The sequence below is a fragment of the Schistocerca gregaria genome, chromosome 10 (genome assembly GCF_023897955.1).
Source record: "Schistocerca gregaria isolate iqSchGreg1 chromosome 10, iqSchGreg1.2, whole genome shotgun sequence".
NCBI lineage: Eukaryota > Metazoa > Arthropoda > Insecta > Orthoptera > Acrididae > Schistocerca > Schistocerca gregaria.
The window spans coordinates 4,211,522-4,225,738 of NC_064929.1; positions in this window are offsets into that span (position 1 = coordinate 4,211,522).

The window sequence follows — 14,217 nt, forward strand, 5'->3', positions numbered from 1 at the left end:
TGACTGTTGTTTTTAATCCCGATGCAATTTCTGTGTTTCATCAACACTCTGATAGTCCACAGATTACAGAATACCTCCAGATGTGCATCGGAAACTACTACTGGTCTTCCAGGGAACTCAAAGCGTAGACTGTTTGAGACATTACTCCCATGGAGGAAAATGCGCAATGTGACTGTTGTATTCAATCCCGATGCAATTTCTGTGTTTCATCAACACTCTGATAGTCCACAGATCACAGAATGCCACCAGATGTGCATCGGAAACTACTTCTGGTCATCCAGGGAACGATCTAGGCGTAGACTGCTTGAGACACTACTCACATGGAGGAAAGTGCGCATGGTGATTGTTGTATTCAATCCCGATGTAATTTCTGTGTTTCATCAACACTCTGATAGTCCACAGATCACAGAATGCCACCAGATGTGCAACGGAAACTATTTCTGGACATCCAGGGAACGATCAAAGCGTAGACTGCTTGAGACACTACTCCCATGGAGGAGTGTGCGCATGGTGACTGTTGTATTCAATCCCGATGCAATTTCTGTGTTTCATCAACACTCTGATAGTCCACAGATTACAGATTGCCTCCAGATGTGCATCGGAAACTACTACTGGTCTTCCAGGGAACGATCAAAGCGTAGCCTGTTTGTTACATTACTCCCATGGAGGAAAGTGCGCATGGTGGCTGTTGTATTCAATCCCGATGCAATTTCTGTGTTTCATCATCACTCTGATAGTCCACAGAGTACAGAATGCCACCAGATATGCATCGGAAACTAATTCTGGTTTTCCAGGGAACGATCAAAGTGTAGACTGTTTGAGACACTACTCCCATGGAGGAAAGTGCTCATGATGACTGTTGTATTCAATCCCAATGCAATTTCTGTGTTTCATCAACACTCTGAGACACCACAGATTACAGAATGCCTCCAGATGTGCATCGGAAACTACCACTGGTCTTCCAGGGAACGATCAAAGCGTAGACTGTATGAGATATTACTAACATGTAGGCAAGTGCGCATGGTGACTGTTGTATTCAATCCCGATGCAATTTCTGTGTTTCATCAACACTTTGAAGGTAAACAGATTACAGAATGAATCCAGATGTGCATCGGAAACTACTACTTGTCTTCCAGGGAACGATCAAATCGTAGACTATTTGAGACATTACTCCCATGGAGGAAAGTGCGCATGGTGACTGTTGTATTCCATCCCGATGCAATTTCTGTGCTTCAACAACACTCTGATAGTCAACAGATTAAGGAATGCCACCAGCTGTGCATCGGAAACTTCTACTGGTCTTCCAGTGAACGATGAAAGCGTAGACTGTTAGAGACACTACTCCCGTGGAGGAAACTGCGCATGGTGACTGTTGTATTCAATCCCGATGCAATTTCTGAGTTTCATCAACACTCTGATAGTCCACAGATTACAGAATGCCACCAGACGTGCATCGGAAACTACTTCTCGTCTTCCAGGGAACTATCAAAGGTTAGACTGTTTGAGACACTACTCCCATGGAGGAAAGTGCGCATGGTGACTGTTGTATTCAATCCCGATGCAATTTCTGTGTTTCATCAACACTGTGATAGTCCATAGATTACAGAATGCGTCCACATGTGCATCGCAAACTACTACTGGTCTTGCAGGGAACGATCAATATGTAGACTCGTAGAGACATTACTCCCATGGAGGAAAGTGCGCAAGGTGACTGTTTTATTTAAACCCGACGCAATTTCTGTGTTTCATCAACACTCCGATAGTCCAGAGATTGCAGAATTTCTCCAGATGTGTATCGGAATCTACTACTGGTCTTCCAGGGAACGATTAAAGCGTAGACTGTTTGAGACGTTACTCCTGTGGAGCAAAGTGCGCATGGTGACTGTTGTATTCAATCCCGATGCAATTTCTGTGTTTCATCAACACACTGATAGTCTACAGATTACAGAATACCTACAGATGTGCATCGGAAACTACTACTGGTCTTCCAGGGAACGCAAAGCGTAGACTGTTTGAGACATTACTCCCATGGAGGAAAGTGCGCATGGTGACTGTTGTATTCAATCCCGATGCAATTTCTGTGTTTCATCAACACACTGATAGTCCACAGATTACAGAATACCTCCAGATGTGCATCGGAAACTACTACTGGTCTTCCAGGGAACTCAAAGCGTAGACTGTTTGAGACAATACTCCCCTGGAGGAAAGTGCGCATGGTGACTGTTGTATTCAATCCCGATGCAATTTCTGTGTTTAATCAACACTCTGATAGTCCACAGATTACAGAAAGCCATCAGATGTGCATCGGAAACTACTACTGGTCTTCCAGGGAACGATCAAATCGTAGACTGTTTGAGACATTACTCGCATGGAGGAAAGTGCGCATGGTGACTGTTGTATTCAATCCCGATGCAATTTCTGTGTTTCATCAACACACTGATAGTCCACAGATTACAGAATACCTCCAGATGAGCATCGGAAACTACTACTGCTCTTCCAGGGAACGATCAAAGCGTAGACTGCTTGAGACGTTACTCCCATGGAGGAAAGTGCGCATGGTGACTGTTGTATTTAATCCCGATGCAATTTCTGTGTTTCATCAACACTCTGACAGCCCACAGATTACAGAATACTTCCAGATGTGCATCGGAAAATACTACTGGTCTTCCAGGGAACGAATAAAGCGTAAACTGTTTGAGACATTACTCCCATGGAGGAAAGTGCGCATGGTGACTGTTGTATTCAATCCCGATGCAATTTCTGTGTTTCATCAACACTCTGATAGCCTACAAATTACACAATGCCACCAGATGTGCATCGGAAACTACTACTGGTCTTCCAGGGAACGATCAAAGCGTAGACTGTTTGAGACATTACTCCCGTGGAGGAAAGTGCGCATGGTAACTGTTGTATTCAATCCCGATGCAATTTCTGTGTTTCATCAACACTCTGATAGACCACAGATTACAGAATGCCAAGAGATGTGCATCGGAAACTCCTACTGGTCTTCCAGGGAACGATCAAATCGTAGACTCTTTGAGACATTACTCCCGTGGAGGAAAGTGCGCATGGTGACTGTTTTATTCAATCCCGATGCAATTTCTGTGTTTCATCAACACTCTGATAGTCCACAGATTACAGAATGCCTCAAGATGGGCATCTGAAACTACGACTGGTCTTCCAGGGAACGATCAAAACGTAGACTCTTGGAGACATTACTCCCATGGAGGAAAGTGCGCATGGTGACTGTCGTATTCAATCCCGATGCAATTTCTGTGTTTCATCAACACTCTGATAGTCCACAGATTACAGAATGCCTCCAGATGTGCATCGGAAACTACCACTGGTCTTCCAAGGATCGATCAAAGCGTAGAATGTTTGAGACATTACTAACATGGAGGAAAGTGCGCAAGGTGACTGTTGTATTCATTCCCGATGCAATTTCTGTGTTTCATCAACACTTTGAAGGTCCACAGATTACAGAATGCATCCAGATGTGCATCGGAAACAACTAGTGGTCTTCCAGGCAACGATCAAATCGTACACTGTTTGAGACATTTCTCCCGTGGAGCAAAGTGCGCATGGTGACTGTTGTATTCAATACCGATGCAATTTCTGTGTTTCATCAACACTCTGATAGTCCGCAGATTACAGAATGCCACCAGACGTGCATCGGTAACTACTACTGGTCTTCCAGGGAACGATCAAAGCGTAGACTGTTTGAGACATTACTTCTGTGGAGGAAAGTGAGCTTGGTGACTGTTGTATTCAATCCCGATGCAATGTCTGTGTTTCATCAACACTCTTATAGTCCACAGATTACAGAATGCTACCAGATGTGCATCGGAAACTACCAGTGGTCTTCCAGGGAACGATCAAAGCGTAGACTATTTGAGACATTACTCCCGTGGAGGAAACTGCGCATGGTGACTGTTGTATTCAATCCCGATGAAATTTCTGTGTTTCATCAACACTCTGATAGTCCACAGATTACAGAATGCCAAAAGACTTTGATCGGAAAATCTTACTGGTCTTCCAGGGAACGATCAAATCGTACACAGTTTGAGACATTACTCCCGTGGAGGAAAGCGCGCATGGTGACTGTTTTATTCAATCCCGATGCCATTTCTGTGTTTCATCAACACACTGATAGTCCACAGATTACAGAATACCTCCAGATGTGCATTGGAAACTACTACTGGTCTTCCAGGGAACTCAAAGCGTAGACTGTTTGAGACATTACTCCCATGGAGGAAAGTGCGCAATGTGACTGTTGTATTCAATCCCGATGCAATTTCTGTGTTTCATCAACACTCTGATAGTCCACAGATCACAGAATGCCACCAGATGTGCATCGGAAACTACTTCTGGTCATCCAGGGAACGATCAAAGCGTAGACTGCTTGAGACACTACTCACATGGAGGAAAGTGCGCATGGTGATTGTTGTATTCAATCCCGATGCTATTTCTGTGTTTCATCAACACTCTGATAGTCCACAGATCACAGAATGCCACCAGATGTGCAACGGAAACTACTTCTGGTCATCCAGTGAACGATCAAAGCGTAGACTGCTTGAGACACTACTCCCATGGAGGAAAGTGCGCATGGTGACTGTTGTTTTTAATCCCGATGCAATTTCTGTGTTTCATCAACACTCTGATAGTCCACAGATTACAGAATACCTCCAGATGTGCATCGGAAACTACTACTGGTCTTCCAGGGAACTCAAAGCGTAGACTGTTTGAGACATTACTCCCATGGAGGAAAATGCGCAATGTGACTGTTGTATTCAATCCCGATGCAATTTCTGTGTTTCATCAACACTCTGATAGTCCACAGATCACAGAATGCCACCAGATGTGCATCGGAAACTACTTCTGGTCATCCAGGGAACGATCAAAGCGTAGACTGCTTGAGACACTACTCACATGGAGGAAAGTGCGCATGGTGATTGTTGTATTCAATCCCGATGTAATTTCTGTGTTTCATCAACACTCTGATAGTCCACAGATCACAGAATGCCACCAGATGTGCAACGGAAACTACTTCTGGACATCCAGGGAACCATCAAAGCGTAGACTGCTTGAGACACTACTCCCATGGAGGAGTGTGCGCATGGTGACTGTTGTATTCAATCCCGATGCAATTTCTGTGTTTCATCAACACTCTGATAGTCCACAGATTACAGATTGCCTCCAGATGTGCATCGGAAACTACTACTGGTCTTCCAGGGAACGATCAAAGCGTAGCCTGTTTGTTACATTACTCCCATGGAGGAAAGTGCGCATGGTGGCTGTTGTATTCAATCCCTATGCAATTTCTGTGTTTCATCATCACTCTGATAGTCCACAGAGTACAGAATGCCACCAGATGTGCATCGGAAACTAATTCTGGTTTTCCAGGGAACGATCAAAGCGTAGACTGTTTGAGACACTACTCCCATGGAGGAAAGTGCTCATGATGACTGTTGTATTCAATCCCAATGCAATTTCTGTGTTTCATCAACACTCTGAGACACCACAGATTACAGAATGCCTCCAGATGTGCATCGGAAACTACCACTGGTCTTCCAGGGAACGATCAAAGCGTAGACTGTATGAGATATTACTAACATGTAGGCAAGTGCGCATGGTGACTGTTGTATTCAATCCCGATGCAATTTCTGTGTTTCATCAACACTTTGAAGGTAAACAGATTACAGAATGAATCCAGATGTGCATCGGAAACTACTACTTGTCTTCCAGGGAACGATCAAATCGTAGACTATTTGAGACATTACTCCCATGGAGGAAAGTGCGCATGGTGACTGTTGTATTCCATCCCGATGCAATTTCTGTGCTTCAACAACACTCTGATAGTCAACAGATTAAGGAATGCCACCAGCTGTGCATCGGAAACTTCTACTGGTCTTCCAGTGAACGATGAAAGCGTAGACTGTTAGAGACACTACTCCCGTGGAGGAAACTGCGCATGGTGACTGTTGTATTCAATCCCGATGCAATTTCTGAGTTTCATCAACACTCTGATAGTCCACAGATTACAGAATGCCACCAGACGTGCATCGAAAACTACTTCTCGTCTTCCAGGGAACTATCAAAGGGTAGACTGTTTGAGACACTACTCCCATGGAGGAAAGTGCGCATGGTGACTGTTGTATTCAATCCCGATGCAATTTCTGTGTTTCATCAACACTGTGATAGTCCATAGATTACAGAATGCGTCCACATGTGCATCGCAAACTACTACTGGTCTTGCAGGGAACGATCAATATGTAGACTCGTAGAGACATTACTCCCATGGAGGAAAGTGCGCAAGGTGACTTTTTTATTTAAACCCGACGCAATTTCTGTGTTTCATCAACACTCTGATAGTCCAGAGATTACAGAATTTCTCCAGATGTGTATCGGAATCTACTACTGGTCTTCCAGGGAACGATTAAAGCGTAGACTGTTTGAGACATTACTCCTGTGGAGCAAAGTGCGCATGGTGACTGTTGTATTCAATCCCGATGCAATTTCTGTGTTTCATCAACACACTGATAGTCTACAGATTACAGAATACCTACAGATGTGCATCGGAAACTACTACTGGTCTTCCAGGGAACGCAAAGCGTAGACTGTTTGAGACATTACTCCCATGGAGGAAAGTGCGCATGGTGACTGTTGTATTCAATCCCGATGCAATTTCTGTGTTTCATCAACACACTGATAGTCCACAGATTACAGAATACCTCCAGATGTGCATCGGAAACTACTACTGGTCTTCCAGGGAACTCAAAGCGTAGACTGCTTGAGACAATACTCCCCTGGAGGAAAGTGCGCATGGTGACTGTTGTATTCAATCCCGAGGCAATTTCTGTGTTTAATCAACACTCTGATAGTCCACAGATTACAGAAAGCCATCAGATGTGCATCGGAAACTACTACTGGTCTTCCAGGGAACGATCAAATCGTAGACTGTTTGAGACATTACTCCCATGGAGGAAAGTGCGCATGGTGACTGTTGTATTCAATCCCGATGCAATTTCTGTGTTTCATCAACACACTGATAGTCCACAGATTACAGAATACCTCCAGATGAGCATCGGAAACTACTACTGCTCTTCCAGGGAACGATCAAAGCGTAGACTGCTTGAGACGTTACTCCCATGGAGGAAAGTGCGCATGGTGACTGTTGTATTTAATCCCGATGCAATTTCTGTGTTTCATCAACACTCTGACAGCCCACAGATTACAGAATGCTTCCAGATGTGCATCGGAAAATACTACTGGTCTTCCAGGGAACGAATAAAGCGTAAACTGTTTGAGACATTACTCCCATGGAGGAAAGTGCGCATGGTGACTGTCGTATTCAATCCCGATACAATTTCTGTGTTACATCAACACTCTGATAGTCCACAGATTACAGAACTTCTCCAGATGTGCATCGGAATCTACTACTGGTCTTCCAGGGAAATCAAAGCCTAGACTGTTTGAGACATTACTCTCACGGAGGAAAGTGCGCATGGTGACTGTTGTATTCAATCCCGATGCAATTTCTGTGTTTCATCAACACTTTGAAGGTCCACAGATTACAGAATGCATCCAGATGTGCATCGGAAACAACTAGTGGTCTTCCAGGCAACGATCAAATCGTAAACTGTTTGAGACATTTCTCCCGTGGAGCAAAGTGCGCATGGTGACTGTTGTATTCAATACCGATGCAATTTCTGTGTTTCATCAACACTCTGATAGTCCACAGATAACAGAATGCCACCAGATGTGCATCGGAAACTACTAGTGGTCTTCCAGGGAACGATCAAAGCGTAGACTGTTTGAGACATTAGTCCCGTGGAGGAAACTGCGCATGGTGACTGTTGTATTCAATCCCGATGAAATTTCTGTGTTTCATCAACACTTTGATAGTCCACAGATTACAGAATGCCAAAAGACGTGCATCGGAAAATCTTACTGGTCTTCCAGGGAACGATCAAAGCGTAGACTGTTTGAGACAGTACTCCCATGGAGGAAAGTGCGCATGGTGAATGTTGCATTCAATCCCGATGCAATTTCTGTGTTTCATCAACACTCTGATAGTCCACAGATTACAGAATGCCACCAGATGTGCATCGGAAACTACTACTGGTCTTCCAGGGAACGATCAAATCGTACACTGTTTGAGACATTACTCCCGTGGAGGAAAGCGCGCATGGTGACTGTTTTATTCAATCCCGATGCAATTTCTGTGTTTCATCAACACTCTGATAGTCCACAGATTACAGAATGCCTCCAGATGTGCACCGGAAACTACTACTGGTCTTCCAGATAACTCAAAGCGTAGACAGTTTGAGACACTACTCCCATGGAGGAAAGTGCGCAATATGACTGTTGTATTCAATCCCGATGCAATTTCTGTGTTTCATCAACACTCTGATAGTCCACAGATCACAGAATGCCACCAGATGTGCATCGGAAACTACTTCTGGTCATCCAGGGAACGATCAAAGCGCAGACTGTTTGAGACACTACTCCCATGGAGGAAAGTGCGCATGATGACTGTTGTATTCAATCCCAATGCAATTTCTGTGTTTCATCAACACTCTGATACACCACAGATTACAGAATGCCTCCAGATGTGCATCGGAAACTACCACTGGTCTTCCAGTGAACGATCAAAGCGTAGACTGTATGAGATATTACTAAAATGTAGGCAAGTGCGCATGGTGACTGTTGTATTCAATCCCGATGCAATTTCTGTGTTTCATCAACACTTTGAAGGTAAACAGATTACATAATGCATCCAGATGTACATCGGAAACTACTACTTGTCTTCCAGGGAACGATCAAAGCGTAGACTGTTTGAGACATTACTTCTGTGGAGGAAAGTGAGCATGGTGACAGTTGTATTCAATCCCGATGCTATTTCTGTGTTTCATCAACACTCTGATAGTCCACAGATTACAGAAGGCCACCATATATACATTGTAAAATACTACTGGTCTTCCAGGGAACGATCAAAGCGTAGACTGTTTGAGACATTACTCATAAGGAGGAAAGTGCACATGGTTACTGTTGTATTCAATCCCGATGTAATTTCTGTTTTTCATCAACACTCTGATAGTCCACAGATTACAGAATGCCACCATATGTGCATCGGAAACTACTACTGGTCTTCCAGGCAACGATCAAATCGTAGACTGTTTGAGACATTACTCCCGTGGAGGAAAGTGCTTATGGTGACTGTTTTATTTAATCCAGATGCAATTTCTGTGTGTCATCAACACTCTGATAGTCCACAGATTACAGAATGCCTCCAGATGTGCATCGGAAACTACCACTGGTCTTCCAGGGAACGATCAAAGCGTAGAATGTATGAGACATTACTAACATGGAGGAAAGTGTGCAAGGTGACTGTTGTATTCAATCCCGATGCAATTTCTGTGTTTCATCAACACTTTGAAGGTCCACAGATTTCATAATGCATCCAGATGTGCATGGGAAACTACTACTGGTCTTCCATGGAACGAATTAAGCGTAAACTGTTTGAGACATTACTCCCATGGAGGAAAGTGCGCATGGTGACTGTTGTATTCAATCCCGATGCAATTTCTGTGTTTCATCAAACCACACAAAAACCACAAAAAAAGAATCTCTGTTGTAGCAAGAACTCTTTAGGAAAATATGTTTGAGGTTGTGCAGTGTGTTAAATATTTTGGACAAGGAAGAATATGAATGTTCGTGCTCATCAATTCACTTGAAGTAATTTAAGCTTTCCTCTTAGGTTTCTGCCTAATCACACAATCGGAAATCACCACATATTTGGAAATCAACAGCAAAGTATTTGTGACAAGGAACAATATTAATTTTACTGTTGTTAGTTTCTCTCGCAGGAATGTAAGCTTTCTTCACAGGTTTTATGTTTAAACTCCCACTCGAGAATCGCCACACATTCAGGAATAAACAGGCAAATATTTTTCATCCTTGATTCTCTGACCAGGCAGAAATGTTTAACATAGAGTATTGCAGTATCCATGAACCATCGACCTTGCCGTTTGTGGGGAGGCTTGCGTGCCTCAGCGATACAGATGGCCTTAGCGTAGGTGCAACCACAACGGAGGGGTATCTGTTGAGAGGCCAGACAAACGTGTGATTCCTGAAGAGGGGCAGCAGCCTTTTCAGTAGTTGCAGGGGCAACAGTATGGATGATTGACTGATCTGGCCTTGCAACATTAACCAAAACGGCCTTGCGGTGCTGGTACTGCGAACAGCTGAAAGCAAGGGGAAACTACAGCCGTAATTTTTCCCGAGGACATGCAGCTTTACTGTATGATTAAATGATGATGGCATCCTCTTGGGTAAAATATTCCGGAGGTAAAATAGTCCCCCATTCGGATCTCCGGGCGGGGACTACTCAGGAGGATGTCGTTATCAGGAGAAAGAAAACTGGCGTTCTACGGATCGGAGCGTGGAATGTCAGATCCCTTAATCGGGCAGGTAGGTTAGAAAATTTAAAAAGGGAAATGGATAGGTTAAAGTTAGATATAGTGGGAATTAGTGAAGTTCGGTTGCAGGAGGAACAAGACTTGTGGTCAGGTGACTACAGGGTTATAAACACAAAATCAAATACGGGTAATGCAGGAGTAGGTTTAATAATGAATAGGAAAATAGGAATGCGGGTAAGCTACTACAAACAGCATAGTGAACGCATTATTGTGGCCAAGATAGATACGAAGCCTACACCTACTACAGTAGTACAAGTTTATATGCCAACTAGCTCTGCAGATGATGAAGAAATTGAAGAAAAGTACGATGAAATAAAAGAAATTGTTCAGATAGTGAAGGGAGACGAAAATTTAATAGTAATGGGTGACTGGAATTCGAGTGTAGGAAAAGGGAGAGAAGGAAACATAGTAGGTGAATATGGATTGGGGCTAAGATATGAAAGAGGAAGCCGCCTAGTAGAATTTTGCACGGAGCACAACTTAATCATAGCTAACACTTGGTTTAAGAATCATGAAAGAAGATTGTATACGTGGAAGAACCCTGGAGATACTAAAAGGTATCAAATAGATTATATAATGGTAAGACAGAGATTTAGGAACCAGGTTTTAAGTTGTAAGACATTTCCAGGGGCAGATGTGGACTCGGACTACATTCTATTGGTTATGACCTGTAGATTAAAACTGAAGAAACTGCAAAAATGTGGGAAATTAAGGAGATGGGACCTGGATAAACTGAAAGAACCAGAGGTTGTACAGAGTTTCAGGGAGAGCATAAGGGGACAATTGACAGGAATAGGGGAAAGAAATACAGTAGAAGAAGAATGGGTAGCTCTGAGGGATGAAGTAGTGAAGGCAGCAGAGGATAAAGTAGGTAAAAAGATGAGGGCTGCTAGAAATCCTTGGGTAACAGAAGAAATATTGAATTTAATTGATGAAAGGAGAAAATATAAAAATGCAGTAAATGAAGCAGGCAAAAAGGAATACAGACGTCTCAAAAATGAGATCGACAGGAAGTGCAAAATGGCTAAACAGGGATGGCTAGAGGACAAATGTAAGGATGTAGAAGCTTATCTCACTAGGGGTAAGATAGATACTGCCTACAGGAAAATTAAAGAGACCTTTGGAGAGAAGAGAACCACGTGTATGAATATCAAGAGCTCAGATGGCAACCCAGTTCTAAGCAAAGAAGGGAAGGCAGAAAGGTGGAAGGAGTATATAGAAGGTTTATACAAGGGTGATGTACTTGAGGACAATATTATGGAAATGGAAGAGGATGTAGATGAAGACGAAATGGGAGATACGATACTGCGTGAAGAGTTTGACAGAGCACTGAAAGACCTGAGTCGAAACCAGGCCCCCGGAGTAGACAACATTCCATTAGAACTACTGACGGCCTTTCGAGAGCCAGTCATGACAAAACTCTACCAGCTGGTGAGCAAGATGTATGAGACAGGCGAAATACCCTCAGACTTCAAGAAGAATATAATAATTCCAATCCCAAAGAAACCAGGTGTTGACAGATGTGAAAATTACCGAACTATCAGTTTAAAAAGTCACAGCTGCAAAATACTAACGCGAATTCTTTACAGACGAATGGAAAAACTGGTCGATGCGGACCTCGGGGAGGATCAGTTGGGATTCCGTCGAAATGTTGGAACACGTGAGGCAATACTGACCTTACGACTTATCTTAGAAGAAAGATTAAGAAAAGGCAAACCTACGTTTCTAGCATTTGTAGACTTAGAGAAAGCTTTTGACAATGTTGACTGGAATACTCTTTTTCAAATTCTAAAGGTGGCAGGGGTAAAATACAGGGAGCGAAAGGCTATTTACAATTTGTACAGAAACCAGATGGCAGTCATAAAAGTCGAGGGGCATGAAAGGGAAGCAGTGGTTGGGAAAGGAGTGAGACAGGTTTGTAGCCTCTCCCCGCTGTTATTCAACCTGTATATTGAGCAAGCAGTAAAGGAAACAAAAGAAAAATTTGGAGTAGGTATTAAAATTCATGGAGACGAAGTAAAAACTTTGAAGTTCGCCGATGACATTGTAATTCTGTCAGGGACGGCAAAGGACTTGGAAGAGCAGTTGAACGGAATGGACAGTGTCTTGAAAGGAGGATATTTGATGAACATCAACAAAAGCAAAACGAGGATAATGGAATGTAGTCAAATTAAATCGGGTGATGCTGAGGGAATTAGATTAGGAAATGAGATACATAAAGTAGTAAAGGAGTTTTGCTATTTAGGAAGTGAAATAACTGATGATAGTCGAAGTAGAGAGGATATAAAATGTAGTCTGGCAATGGCAAGGAAAGCGTTTCTGAAGAAGAGAAATTTGTTAACATCGAATATAGATTTATGTATCAGGAAGTCGTTTCTGAAAGTATTTGTTAGGAGTGTAGCCATGTATGGAAGTGAAACATGGACGATTACTAGTTTGGACAAGAAGAGAATAGAAGCTTTCGAAATCTGGTGCTACAGAAGAATACTGAAGATAAGGTGGATAGATCACGTAACCAATGAGGAGGTATTGAATAGGTTTGGGGAGAAGAGAAGTTTGTGGCACAACTTGACTAGAAGAAGGGATCGGTTGGTAGGACATGTTTTGAGGCATCAAAGGATCACAAAATTAGCGTCGGAGGGCAGCTTGGAGGGTAAGATTCGTAGAGGGAGACCGAGAGATGAGTACACTAAGCAGATTCAAAAGGATGTAGGTTGCAGTAGGTACTGGGAGATGAAGCAGCTTGCACAGGATAGAGTAGCACGGAGAGCTGCATCACACGAGTCTCAGGACTGAAGACAACAACAACAACAACAACAACATCAACACTCAGTTAGTCCAAAGATTTCAGAATGCCTCCAGATGTGCATCGGAAACTACTACTGGTCTTCCAGGGAACGATCAAACGTAGCCTGTTTGTTACATTACTCCCATGGAGGAAAGTGCGCATGGTGGCTGTTGTATTCAATCCCGATGCAATTTCTGTGTTTCATCAACACTCTGATAGTCCACAGATTACAGAATGCCACCAGACGTGCATCGGAAACTCTTACTGGTCTTCCAGGGAAGGATTAAAACGTAGACTGTTTGAGACATTACTCCTATGGAGAAAAGTGCACATGGTGACTGTTGTATTCAATCCCGATGCAATTTCTGTGTTTCATCAACACTCTGATAGTCCACAGACTACAGAATGCCACCAGATGTGCATCGAAAACTACTTCTGGTTCTCCGGGGAACGATCAAAGCGTAGACTGTTTGAGACACTACTCCCATGGAGGAAAGTGCACATGGTGACTGTTGTATTCAATCCCAATGCAATTTCTGTGTTTCATCAACACTCTGATAGTCCACAGATTACAGAATGCCACCAGATGTGCATCGGAAACTACTACTGGTCTTCCAGGGAACGATCAAATCGTAGACTGTTTGAGACATTACTCCCGTGGAGGAAAGTGCGCATGGTGACTGTTTTATTCAATCCCGATGCAATTACTGTGTTTCATCAACACTCTGATGGTCCGCAGATTACAGAATGCCTCCAGATGTGCATCGGAAACTACCACTGGTCTTCCAGGGAACGATCAAAGCGTAGAATGTTTGAGACATTACTAACATGGAGGAATGTGCGCATGGTGACTGTTGTATTCAATCCCGATGCAATTTCTGTGTTTCATCAACACTTTGAAATTCCACAGATTTCACAATGCATCCAGATGTGCATCGGAAACTACTA